This window comes from Castor canadensis, chromosome 15 (assembly GCF_047511655.1).
Source record: "Castor canadensis chromosome 15, mCasCan1.hap1v2, whole genome shotgun sequence".
Classification (NCBI taxonomy): Eukaryota; Metazoa; Chordata; class Mammalia; order Rodentia; family Castoridae; genus Castor; species Castor canadensis.
Genome location: NC_133400.1, coordinates 58,842,425 through 58,856,205, shown reverse-complemented (window position 1 = coordinate 58,856,205; position 13,781 = coordinate 58,842,425). Strand labels below are relative to the sequence as shown.

Here is a 13,781-nt window from a genome sequence, read left to right as displayed (position 1 = left end):
TTTGTGTGAGTATGTGTGTATGTGTGTGTGTGCGTATGTGCGTATGTGTGTATATGTGTATGTGCATGTGTGTTTGTATGTGTGTTTGTGTAAATATGTGTGTGTATGTTTGCATGTGCTTGTGTGTGTATGTGTGTACATGTGTTTTGTGTATGTGTGTGTGTTTCTGTGTGTGTCTGTGTGTAAGTGTGTGAGTGTATGTAGATGTATGCATGTGTATGTGTTTGTGTTTGTGTTATGTGTGTCTGTGTCTGCACATGTGTGTATATGTGTGTGTATGTGTTTCTCTGTGTATGTGCGTATGTGTGTGTATATGTGCATGCCTGTGTGACTCTGTGTATGTGATTGTTTGTGTATGTGTGTGTGTGTGTATGTATGTGTGTTTCTGTGTGTAAGTGTAGGTATGTGTTTGTGTATGTGTGTATTGTATGTACATGTGTGTTTTTGTATGTGTGTGTATGTGAGTGTATGTGTGTATGTGTATGTGTGTTGTTTGTATATGTGTATGTATATTTTTGTATGTGTGTATGTATGTGTGTTTGTGTGTGTGTCTGCCTCTGTGAATGTGTGTTTGTGTCTGTGTATGTGTGTGTGTATGTGTGCGTTTGTGTATGTGTGTATGAGTAGGTGTGTATATGTGTGTTTATTTGTGTATGTGTGTGTGTATGTGTGCGTTTGTGTATGTGTGTATGAGTATGTGTGTATATGTGTGTTTATTTGTGTATGTGTTTGTGTGTATATGTATGTTTGTGTGTGTGTTTGTGTGTATGCTTATATGTGTGTGTATGAGTGTGTGTGTTTGTATGTGTGTATATGTTTGTTTGTGTGAGTCTGTGTATGTGTGTATGTATTTTTGTGTGTGTATGTTTGTATGTGTGTATGTTTCTGTGTGCGTATGTGTATGTGTGTGTGTATATCTGTGTGTGTTTGTGTGTGTGTATGTATGTATGTGTGTGTGTACATATGTTTGTGTGTGTGTGCATGTGTATGTGTGTGTGTATTCAGGCCTTACCTATCTATCCAGAGCAGCAGTAAATGAAGAAGATAATGGAATAATGTTGAGAAAAATTTGAATAAGAAATTTTGGTCTATTCAGGATGGTTTTTTTATGCTTTTTGTATGTGAGAGCTTTATGATTTTAATATTAATAAAATCTTCCTGAGAAATATACATGAAAGAACAACTAGGATATTTGAAAGAGAATCAATATACAACTGTGGTAACTGACGCATCTCCTCTCTCTATGTTTTCTGCTCACTCTGCAACATGTTATAGGCATTGGTACCCACCATGACCCAAAGCAATGGGCACCAAATTTTGTACTTGAACCTCAATATTTGTGAACTAAATTCATCTCACTACTTTATAAGTAGCCTATGTTAAGTATTTCATTATAATGATGATAGCTGACTAAAAACTTTCCTGTCCACTCTGGTTCAATGAATATAAGAAAAAGAGGCAAAACAAAAAGAAAAAAGAAAACAACAAAATAAACAAGCAAAGGATCAAAAATGAAACCAATGAGATGGCAAGAATTCTAGGAAGCAGACAAAGCAAGAAGAAAATATAGTGAGTTATATAGTGAGTCATGGAATATACAAGAATTTGCAGGATCTCAAATGGGGTAATATAAGATGTAAGATGAAGATTTTCCTAGAAATTTTAAATTCAAAGTGAAAAAAATCTGAAACACTGGAAAGGGAAACACAACACGCCAGTTCAATTTGTAAACTTTGAGAGGATTGGCAGCTTTGCTTTTCATACTCTGGGAAATCTTAGAACTTAGCTTCCACATTGTGAAAATCACAAGCCTCATGGAAAAATACTATAACTACCAACCTCCTGAGCTGCCAACCACCAACCAGCATCCCAGTCAGCTGTGGGCAAGAAACACTGGAATAGCAAAACGCAGATTAATACAACTGAAATCCACATCCCAAGGAACCAAAAATTGGCCCAGCTGAGGAAACTCACAGAATCATCTGGCAGCAGGGGTGGAGGGGTGTAATAAAAAGGACATTTTAAGCCACTAGGTGTTAGGATTATTACACAGTCATAAAAAGCCTAAATGAGGACCTGGGTACAATGATAGGCAATGAAAGAATCTCACTGGAATCACTGGGATAATGGAACTCTGCTCTCTCTTTTTCTCCCTCCTCCTTCTCCTTTCTTTTCTTTCCCTTAAATAGATTTTCTTCTGTGTTTGTTTTTTGTTGGTGTTGTTATGTTTATTTTCTTTTTTTGTGATTTAAGGGTTTGAACTCTGGGCTTGGCATTTGCTAGGCAAGTGCTTTTTCACCTGATCAGTTCCTCCAGTCATTTAACTGGTTGTTTGGGAGTAGGTCTTAGCTTTTGCCTAGTTGAGCCTGGACTGCAATTTGACTATTCTAAATTTCTCACAGTAAATCGGATGATAACACGATGCCCAGATTGTTCCATTGAGAGGGAACAATCTGTCTGCTTGACCTTGAACCAGTCTCCTCCAGAAAACAGCAACACTAGCAGATATTGCATTACAGGTGTGAACTTCTGGGCCTAGTTTCCAAAGAGATTATTAATTTAGATTTCTATTCCTACTTGTATTAACATCAAAGTTAGAGAAGAAGGGTGAAAAGGCTTTTCCAGTGCCAAGTTCCATAACCTTGCTGCTCTGCTAGTCCTACATGAGAGAAATATGAGTGTGGGCATATGACTAAAATTAAATATTATTACATTATTAATACAATAAAATTTTACTTTTTGTATATTCGCTAAACTGCCTTTTATATTCCTTAAAGCTTTAGTAATAGAAGTGGTGAAGTATAAATAGTATGGACTATAGCTGTCCAGTAAGGTAGCTATGCCTTCTTGAAGAAGGGGCTCAGGGCTGTCCTTGGCAGCTTTCACCAGGGGCCTGAGCACCTTCTGGACATGTACTTTAATGTAATTCTTATTTTACAGACAATGTCATGCTACTGTGACCAGTCCCTTCCATTGTGCCTGGACTTCAATATATTGTAGCAGGGCACCAGGAGCTGGCATCTGAGGAGCCAGGCTTGTCCCTGTTAAACTGAGGAAGAGTCTGGACCTCAAGTCCTCAACACCTGTCATGTGGAAGACCACCAGTTTGATATGGGCTATACATGAACCTCTACCAGTACCTCAGGTTAGATGTTGTCTTTTAGTTTAATCTGAGCTAGTTTACCTCCCTCCACAGGTCATATGAGGGCACTCACAAGCTGTGCTTGAAGGAGCAGTAGTCTGTGACTTCCACTACAACTTCAGTCTTGTCACATTTAGATTTAACTTTAAAAATGAGATTTTTCTCCTTACTGTTATCATTAAGAATTTCTAGAACCAGTGATGTGTCAAAATATTTAGGTAAAGGTTTTTTGTACTTCTTGGATTCTGAACTCAGTGCCTCATGCTTGCCAGGCTGTTACACTAACATTTGGGTCATGCCCAAGTCAAAAGGAAATTTCAAAAACTAAAATTCTAAATTTCTGCTTTAGCAATATACAACTCAGTTGATGTGGTAAATCTCTCAGTCATTCTCCTGAGATACGTTTTGTGTAAGTAGGTGTGTGATCTGCTGACTGTGTCTCTGCCCTAAAGTGTATGAATATGTGTCTCCCCAAAAGCAGTGTGCTCCCCAAAAGGTAATATTTAATACATTTGATTTATGGATAAAGTGAAACTGTGACAGCTGTTGAAAATTGCCTGTTGTTAGGAGAAGTTGAGTGATATTGTTTGAAAAATTCATAGTAGAGTACTGAACTCTATGCATACTGAGAAATCAAGGATTTTCTTTGGAGTTAAACACAGATGGAAAACAAAGAACACTGTATATTTTTTTTCCTTTTTAATAAGTATACCATCCTGTGTGCAGGACATAAAATCAGGGCCACATATATGCTAGCTAAGCTCTGTACCTCTGTACCTCTGAGCTACATCCCCAGTCCTTAGTTTATATTCTTCCTCTTTTTTTTTACTTTAAAGAGGGATTTACTGTGTCCTCATTTTGGCCTTGAATTTGCTTGGTAAACTAGTTTGTCTTTGAACTCACAATCCTCATGACTCAGGCTCACAAATACTAGGACACAGAGATGTGCCACCAAGCCCAGCAACTACTTTTGACATTTTATGGGCAAATAATTGTTTCATATGAGAATAGTAATAATTTGAGACGTGAATATAATCTCTAATGATCAAATCTAGTAATCAGCATTCCCTTTAATGCTAATATTATCATTTGTGTATGTTGAAAACTTTCAAACACTACTCTAGATATTTGGAAATGTGTAAGAAATTGTTGAGGACTATAGTCACCCCTTCTGTGCTTCATCATTAGAACTAATTCCCTCATTACAGTATTTAAGTACCTGTTATTCCAGTCTTTTTCTATTCCTTCTCCCTCAAACCCTTCCTAACCTGTAATAAACTCTGGTCTACTCTCAGCTTCAATGTGGTCAACTCTTTTAGTTTCCACAAATGAGTGAGAATATATGGTTTATTTCTTCTTCCCCCTTGCTTATTTCATTTAAAATTGTGTCTTCAAGGTCCACACATGTTGCTGCCAATCACCACATTTAATCAATTGTTGCTGAAAATATTTCATTGTGTATGTGTATCCCTTTTGGAAATCTGTTTTTTCAATGATGATTCTTTATCTTGGCTATTGTGTATAGCACTGAACATATATGGGGCTCCAGATATATCCCCAAAGTACTCATTTCATTTCCTTGAATATACACGCAGTAGTGAGTAATCTTGATCTTTTGACATTTTTGATGTTTGTGTTTTTTAATTCTCCATTCTGTTTTGATTACTAGATATACTAAATTACATCTGTACTACTGATATAAAATTTTCTTTACTCCTTATCCTCACCAGCATTTGTTATTTTTTGCTTTTTGAAAAAAACCATTCTAACTTGACCTAGATGATAATATCCCATCGTTTTCTTGATTATATATATACATATATATATATATATGTATATATATATATATATATATAAACTATGCTACAGCTTTTAGCCATTCATATTTCTTCTTTTCGGGAGTTTCTATACATAGGGATAGTTGGGGTCATTTGGAGATCATAAATTACATAGCCCTCCAAATCAGATATTTACAACTGCTATCTTGATCAATACTCTTGAAGAAATAATTAGGGCACAGTAAAAGAGGAAGTGGAGGTTTGACCAGGTGTGTGTGAACTTTACTTGAGTTTATAGCAGACTTTAAAGGTAATATTTATCAGACATTTAAAGACTAGAAAAAACAAGAGACTAAACAGTAAAACTAGGTGGATCCTATGGTTTGAGACTGGATGTGATTCTTGGTCCCAGTTCTTACCTCTATGACAACCACACCCCAGTACCATAGTGACAATGTCTTCCTAATTTTAGGGGGTGGCCCTCCTTTTCCCTGCCTCTGATTTAGGATTTTTTCCAATGGGATGTAGCTGATCATACCTGCACAGAGGAATTTCTTTACACAAGTCTCTTGTAGAATGAACAGGAAATGTCCTACCCCACACTCATTCTCACCAGCTGGTGGTGCTATTTGGGAAGTTCTTGAAACATTAACATGAGGGCCTGGTTGGATGAGGTCATCACAAAAGGTGTGCTTTTGAAGGTTATACCTGTTGTACAGTTCCTTCTTCACTCCTCTGCTTCTTATCTACCAGGAGTGAACATTCTCCTCCTACACATCCTCATGCTGACATGATGTTCAGCCCAAGTATATGGACACACATGACAATTTATGGAACACTCTGACCCTGTAAGCCAAATTAAATGATTGTCTCATATGTGGAAGACAGATCCGAAAGATAAACATATATGAACAAGGAAGCATGATCATATACAAACTCAGATGTAGAACATAATTGTAATAGTGAAATTATTCTATGGAACTTGGGGAAAGAGAGAAAGGAAAAGAGAATGATAGAGCATCAGTAATATAAAATATTAAATGTGAAGCTGAGGATATGATGTATATTGAAACTGTTGGGTCTAGTAACCTAAAGGACAGATGAGTGAGTCAGTATCCCATCCCCCATGGACAGCACTATGAGCCATGCACCCTGAAAAGGAGATACATGAACTCATAAATCTGCCATGGGGCTGATAAGCAAAGTGTCCTCAAGGTTGTTTCCCATCGAAAAGGGGCAATCAGAACAGCTCATTGAAGAGAGCCTGCATGCGTGAATCTATGACTGATTGGAAAGAACCCACTAACCCTTACCCTAACCCGAAGTTAAAGCTTCTATAAAATGCCCCAGCCTTCATCTCAGTGGGGAGCCACTGGTTTCTGGGCTCCACTGCACTGCTCTAGCAATAGCCTTTTCTTTCTCTAATAAGTCCTTCTTTGTGCACTGACCTTGTTGTACCATGAGTCATTCTGCTGCCTCATGAGTCAATTCTTTGGCCTTTGAAGGCAAGAACTCTTGACACTGGCCCACAATAAAATCTGTTGAAAAATGGAGAAGGGAGGTAAATGGGTAAGAGAGAGTAATGGAAGGAGTTGAATGGACCAAAGTAAGGTATATCCACACTGGGCATACATTGAATTGAATTGAGAACCCCCTTTGAACATCAACTTAAATATCAATAATGAAATATAGTACTGTAAAATAGGTACAGTGTGTGGTGGGTACTAATGTGAGAGGAGAAGGTAAATGAAGGAAATTAAGGTGACTGTATATGGTTGATGGGCTTCATATACCTATAAGGAACAGAACAAACAAACCTCTTGCAATTGCTTTAAGTGGGATGTGGAGGGGTTGGGAAGAGAGATGATGGGGGGCAATTTAACTAATGTGCAATATAAGTCTAATCAGAATTGTCATGATGAATAACCCTCTTGTATATATCCTAATAAAAATTTATAAAAGTAAATAAATGATTTATTCATTTACATTTTTCTCTTGGGTATTGTAGGCACAGCTACACAAATTAACTAATTGTAAAAATGTTCCAAAGAAATAGGTTTTTGCTATGATTATATGATTCAGAAGCCTTTAGATCTAGTTTCCAAAAGGAAAAGTTATTTTTAAGAAGGCTAGAGAGAGCCTAGGATCCTGTTAGCAGGGCTGAAAGGCTGACAAAACCCAAATGCTGATAGGAATGTGAACAGGGAGGGTGGGTTTCACAAGGATTCAGGTAGCAGCAAGGTCTCTAGTGTGAAATGGAGTACAGACCAGGCATGCTACATATGGTGAAGCATCTTTCTACATTTATCCATGAATTCTGACTTTGTGTGAGAGTGATTTGGAATCAAGTACAGGGATTAGTCTCAGTTTAAAGGTGATAGACTAAATTTCCAGGCTATCAAGTAGATATTGCGTTCTGCCTTTAGCCAGATTTTCAGTGAGTACTGGAAGCAAAAAGAAAAGCAGAAAGACTGGAAAAAGAAGCATTTTGATCAGAAATGCCCAGGCAAAGTTGGGACTAAGGAAGGTATGGTTTCAGAAGAATTTAGTCCCAAGAAAAAGAAGCCATGTATGCAAAAAAGATTCTTTGAGGGCATGTCTGGGGTTGGCCAGACTCCAATCACCACAGGCTCGTGGATGTGAATGAGTAAACTCATTTGAAAAACAATCCCTTGTAAATAGAACCCTTCTAGGGTTCTCAGGATTGATTTCCCCATGTTCACCTACCCAGTCATCCAGAGTCCACCAAAGTAGTGTCTGAAGGAGTCCTGGTGGCTGGCTATTGTGATAATGCACCTTGATGTCATCCATGTCATTCTTGTTTTGTAGGCATGCAGAATTCAAAAGTTATGGCATCATAGAGGCTGTCGTTTAGTCCTCAAAGGAGGCCTTGTAGGAGAGGTGAAGTACAACGGAGTAAAATTTACTGCAGGCAGCCCATGAGGTGATGTGTAGAGCTATGAGGGAGAAGCCTAACCTGCAATGGAGACCCCAGAATTTTGGACATACCAGAAATATGAAGATTTTGCCAAAGAATGACATAGGTAACAAGTGAAGTAGTCCAAAAGATAGATCACTTGGGCTGCACATGACACATCCTCAGGGGCAAAACTGCCTGAACTCATTGTGGCATAGCTCATACTACCACATGTTCTTTATGCTGGCCTTGGTTCTACAGGACTTAATGTTCTAATGGTATCTGCCTTGATTCTCAGGAGAATATCTGGATTTAGAATTTTGAACAATGATGAAACTCTTAAGACACTGGGGACTGTTCACACTGGTCTAAATGCATTTTGCATTATGAGATGGCATGACTGTTCAGAAATGTCTCACATAGACTCCATTGTGGAGCACTTCATTTCCAATTGGTGGTGCTATAGTTTGGAGTTGAAGAAACTTCAGGAGATGGGGTATATACTTAGAGGAAGTACATCACGGTGGGGAAGATGTTGAAGTTTACACCTGGTTTCTAGTCCCTTCCTCACTCTCTGCATCCTGTACACTATGAGGTGAATAGTTTCCTTCTTCCACACAATCTTTCCACCATGATGTTCAGCACATTGGACCACATGATCATGGATCAAACACTTTAAATCAATGAGCCAAATTAAATTATTCCTTCTTTGAAAGTAATCTCTCAAGTATGTTGCTTACAGCCACAAAGAAATAACTTATAAAATGCCTTGGGTTGCTAACAAAAACACAAGGGCAAATGTGGATCTAACAGCACATCTAAAGCAGGCTGCAGCAAGAAACACACAGGCAATTATGAACCCAACACCACAACTGAAGACAGGGATCACAGGACCCCAAGGAAAATGAGATTTCTAACACCATAGCTATGAGTTGGTTATCAGGTGTGTTTCAGATTTGTTCCAATTGCTGCCTTTGATACCACAACCCACACAAGTTCAGTACCTTATATAAAATGCCACATTATTTGCAACTAATCTATACAAATCCTCCCATGTACTTTAAGATCTAGATTACTTGTAATACCTAAAACAATTTAGATGTTATGTAAGTAGTTTATACTGTACTGTTTACAGAATAATAACAAAAATGAGTCTTTATTCTTTGTGTAAAGGTGCTATTGTTTTTCAGAATACTTTTGGTTTTGTTTTTGTTTTTAGCTCGTATCTCTTATTGTCAGACTTTCTGTGAGCCAACAAACAGTACTTTCACATAGTTGTCCATGAAGGCATAAGACAAATTTAATTTTTCTTTGCAAATGGATTTAGAAGGCCCAACTCTTTATAATTTTTCCATATAAAAGTGAAAGTCCAAGTACAGATTATTTTTTTTCTGGTTAAAAAAACTATTGATTACTTTATTCAGACCACCATTATAAAGTTGAGATAATTCATGTATATTTTATTAGAGCCTCAGCATTCAATGCCATTGTGTTTTAAGGATCTGTTCATGTGTCACACCCTTCAGGAATGCAGCAGCTTTCCCCCAAATTCAACATGGTCATAACTGCAATCTATACAAAGTGATATAAGCTAACCTTCAAAGAAAAAAATAACTCATTAGAAATGGAAGACTCCAAAATGACTTCATATTGTTCTAAAAACAGTGCAGAAGCCAGCAGTTAAAGAGTGGTTTATAAATACAAATATCTTGTAGGTTGCAGATCTGTTTGTAATACAGCAGACCCAGATTTGCAGACTTTTCTGCATGTAAAACCAAACTTAGTCAAGGCCTGTTTTTTACAAAATGCATCAAAGGCAGGAAAATCCAGGATTCTTGTTTGTTTATAAACCCACCTTATAAAGAGACAACTCATGACTATAACTCTGAACTATTAAAATACACAGACTGTTTATATTGATGTACCCTCCTTTGTGTTTAATGTTCATGAAACAGTAATTAAAGTGTTGAGTTTATGAACACATGCTTGCATGGGTAAGCACACACATTTAAAAGATGAAAGAAAGCAAAAAGTTAATACATGTCCACAAAAAGGCTGCCAGCAGCCCTCCAACTAAAACAGACTGTCTCCTTCTGCTCTCCTCTCCCCTCCCCACTCCCTCACCTTCCATCACCTTAAGGGAATCAGGCTGGGAGGTTAGTGCATAACTGATGGATACATGCCCTATTTCCAAGCTCTGCAAGTCTTCCCAGAAGGGGGAAACACTTGCCTTCAATAGGATAGGTGAGATCTACTAGGGTTGGTTCTATAAGTTAAGTAACTTCTGACTGTTTGGTGGTAGTACAATTTTTCTCTCTTTCTTTTTTAAGGCATGTGTCATCTAAGAGTAGTAAACTTTGGAAATTATGGAGACTGTTAAGGTTGACAGCTTAGTACATGATCATTGAACTTGACAGAGCAATAAATTAAATGCTGTCTTTTGGCACACTGTCCACATCAAGAAAGCAGTAAAGTGTGAAGCAGAACTTCCAAGGTAAGTTCCCTGCTTCTGATGTGGCAGCCAGCTTTTCAAACTTTGCTGAAACACAAGCTAAGATGGTTCAGCATTCAGTGGTCTTGTCCACAAGTCCATTGTACTCAAACAAGGTGAATAAATTTCTGCTATCATCCATGGCAAGGCCTTGGATCAGCTTCTCCACTATCTCTTCAGCTGTTGTGTGGAAGTTGATGGTGACCTTCCAGGAGCCTCCCCCATGGCAGTACACCGAGGATGTCATTTCTTGCCTGTGGATCAGAGGTTCAATTTCATCTCAAGAAGACACAAACTCTCTACAATTGGTTTTCTTAAGAGATTTGTAGATGAAGATGGTGTATTTTTCCCTCTCAGTTCCTGGAAACTGTTCCTCATATTCTTTTCAGGTGGAACTTGAGATACTGGGAAGGAAGGTGCACCTCAGGCACATCAGGACCTGCCAGCTCTACAGGTTACCTGTGCTGCCAGGATGTGGCCCCTTGTTTTGTTTGTATGATAAGCTGACAGTACAGCTCAGCCCACAGAAGTCAGAGGTTGTGCCCCATCTGCAGGATGCTCTGGATTATCAGGATGGGGTCAGACATTGATGCCATTTGCTGGATGGAGTTGGATATCTTTATGGCTTTATTCTGAAGGGTTGTCTAAACTTTGTCTTTGAGCAAGTTGAGATTAATGTCCCCACAGGGACGGGGCCAGAGCCAGTAGTGCAGGGGGTGATGCATATATGGAAGGGTCAGTTCTGCTTGTAGATCTGCTCCACTGTGCCCGAGTTCAGGCTGTTCTTGTTGATATCTTGGACCCGTTGCTGGGTGTTGATTGGGTCCATGTTTTGAATGGTGCTGGACCACACAGTGGCCACATAGAGTAGCTTGGTATAGAGTCAATAGAAGTGCTCTCATATTGAATTCCTAGCCCTTCACCCTGGTCTTCCACTTGAATGTCTGCAACAGTGTTATTCAGTGGTACATCTCTTTGGGCATACTGGCATTGCAGTGCAGCACCCAGCTGGCAGTGATGACAACAAACAAATTGGGCCTATCAGGGCTGTCAGAGGCACACACAGAATCAATCAACCCCACATTCAACATGCCCACACCATTTTATGGATCTGCTTGCTCCTCGTGCATCTCCTGAATCTCCTGGTCTGTGGATGTGTGGACCAGATCCCATTTTGCTGGCATCTTCATTTGGGGATCAGGTGGAAAGTTCTATAGGTCATAATAGTATCAATCCCATTCTCTTTGCTGGTGCTGTCCCTGATCCATTGGCTATCTGGGCTTCCACAGTGCCCTTGAGCTTCTCCTCACTGTCGTTTTCCAACTTCATTAGCTTGGACTGTCAGAGAACAAACCAGCACTTTTTCTAGTTTCTTCTGGACAGCGTGGAGGAGTCTAGGCTCTTTTGTGGTGCTAGCCTTGCTTGGGAGCCTCCTGCTTTGAGTGGAACCACAGAAAGGTCCCATTCTTGAAGAAACACCAGTGGAGTTTCCAGGAGTTCATTAAGCCACTTTTCATGTACAGAAAGGTGTGGAAGTAAGACAGTGTGTCAAAGCTTTACACAGAGTCACATTGGCAAGAAAGCTCATTGTTCCTATCAAACCCTGAGTCAAAGTCCTTCTCACTATCTGCAAAGAGGACTGTGCTCTGAACTGAACCTGAAGGCTCCAGAGCTGTCGGAGGTCCCCACAGAGCACAAAGAGCACTGGTAGTCTGTGCACATCACACTGCTGCCAGAGTTGAATATCGCCATCCTCTTAGTTGTTCTGGTGCTTTGTGGGAGGGCAGGTCACTGGTGCCCTGGGCTGGCAGTAGGTAGACTGTCCCCTGGAAGATTCCTGCAGGCTGGAGTTGTCCTGTACGCCCAAGGCACTCAACACCAGTTGTTGATGCTGGGTCTGGTGGCCACCACCCCATCATTCATGCCGGAGTCCTTCTCTGAGGAGTTGTTGCTGGTCCGGATGCCACATGTTCACTGGTTGGAGTGGACATGCTCACTGGTGTTGGGGGAAGTCCTTACAGGAGTCCTAGTCAGTCTGAAAACCCTCGTCCACCTCCTCCTTGGGGTATAACTGGCAAAATTGAAGTTGGGCTTCTTTGCATTTGCGCTTTCCCAAATTTCACCAAATTCCCCAGAAAACTCATTCCCCACTGACAGGAACCACTAGATGTTGCGGACACAATGGTAGATCTCCTCAAAGTTGAGGGACTCCAGAAACTCTGGAGCCACCACACAGGCCTCCTCCTCCAAGCCCCACAGCTCCTCCTTCTGCAGCTACTGCTGCTTCTGTAGGGAGGCCTAGGTCATAGACAGATCCTGCCACTCCTTCATGCACTGAAGGTTCTCCTTCTCTAGGTGCAGTGTCTCCTCCACCTGCTTGTTTTCCTTCTGCTTCTTCAGTTCCTGGGTCACCTCTTCTTCTGCTTCCTTGTTACTCTTCTGCAGGGCTTCCAGTTCTTGTTGATTCTTGCCTCTTCCTCCTGCTGGGCACTGAGTTCAGCTTCTTTTTGTGCTCTCTCTGTCTTATTTTTTTCCATTTTTATCTTCTCTTCTTCCTCAGGCTTCTTCCTTTCTTCTTGATCCTGTTCTCTGCCAGCAATTGCCTATAAACTCTATGCTCAAACTGGCCTCTGAGATGCTGCTGAAACACTCAGCTTCTTTTTTTCAGGTGCAAAAATCTCTTCCTCATAATGAAGGCTGTATAATTCTTTTGTTTTGTCACCACACCATAAAGGACCTTCTATATTTCTTTTATACTAGGTTGCCCAAGATGTGGACCTGGATCCCCATAAATGCCTGGTAAACTTCTTCCTCCTGCAGTTTCTCCAGTTTCTGCTCCAAGGATTTTGGAAAGAAGACTTTGGTCTTCCCCAGCTGCCACTTGCTATTGGAGGAATCATAAAGCTGCATTTCCGCAGTGTCCTATGGCCAAGCCACTTTCTTCATTTGCATTTTGTACCTTTTGTAAAAATCCTGAAAGGGTTTTCACATCACATACCCTGCTTTGTGAATCCTCACTCAGCATCCTTGAGTACCACAGCTGGTTTAGCACAGCTGTCTGATCAAACTGGTCTGGCATCCAGCAGAGCTGAAGGCAGAGGCTGAGGCCAGGCCTCCATACAGAGCAGCCAGTCAAGAACTAAAGCAGATACCTTAAAGCAACTGAGGCCAATAGGAAAAGGGGACCAGGAACTAGAGAAAAGGTTAGATCAAAAAGAATTAACCTAGAAGGTAACACCCACACACAGGAAATCAATGTGAGTCAATGCCCTGTATAGCTATCCTTATCTCAACCAGCAAAACCCCTTGTTCCTTCCTATTATTGCTTATACTCTCTCTACAACAAAATTAGAGATAAGGGCAAAATAGTTTCTGCTGGGTATTGAGGGGGGGAGCGGGAGGGGGCGGAGTGGGTGGTAAGGGAGGGGGTGGGGGCAGGGGGGAGAAATGAAC

The 13,781-nt window shown here is 40.2% G+C and overlaps 1 pseudogene; it reads right to left on the bottom strand.

The window, feature by feature from the left end:
• Nucleotides 1–10,263: 10,263 nt before the first annotated feature.
• LOC109678276 (unconventional myosin-X pseudogene) lies at nucleotides 10,264–13,407 on the bottom strand (annotated as a pseudogene).
• Between the last annotated feature and the right edge of the window lie 374 nt (nucleotides 13,408–13,781).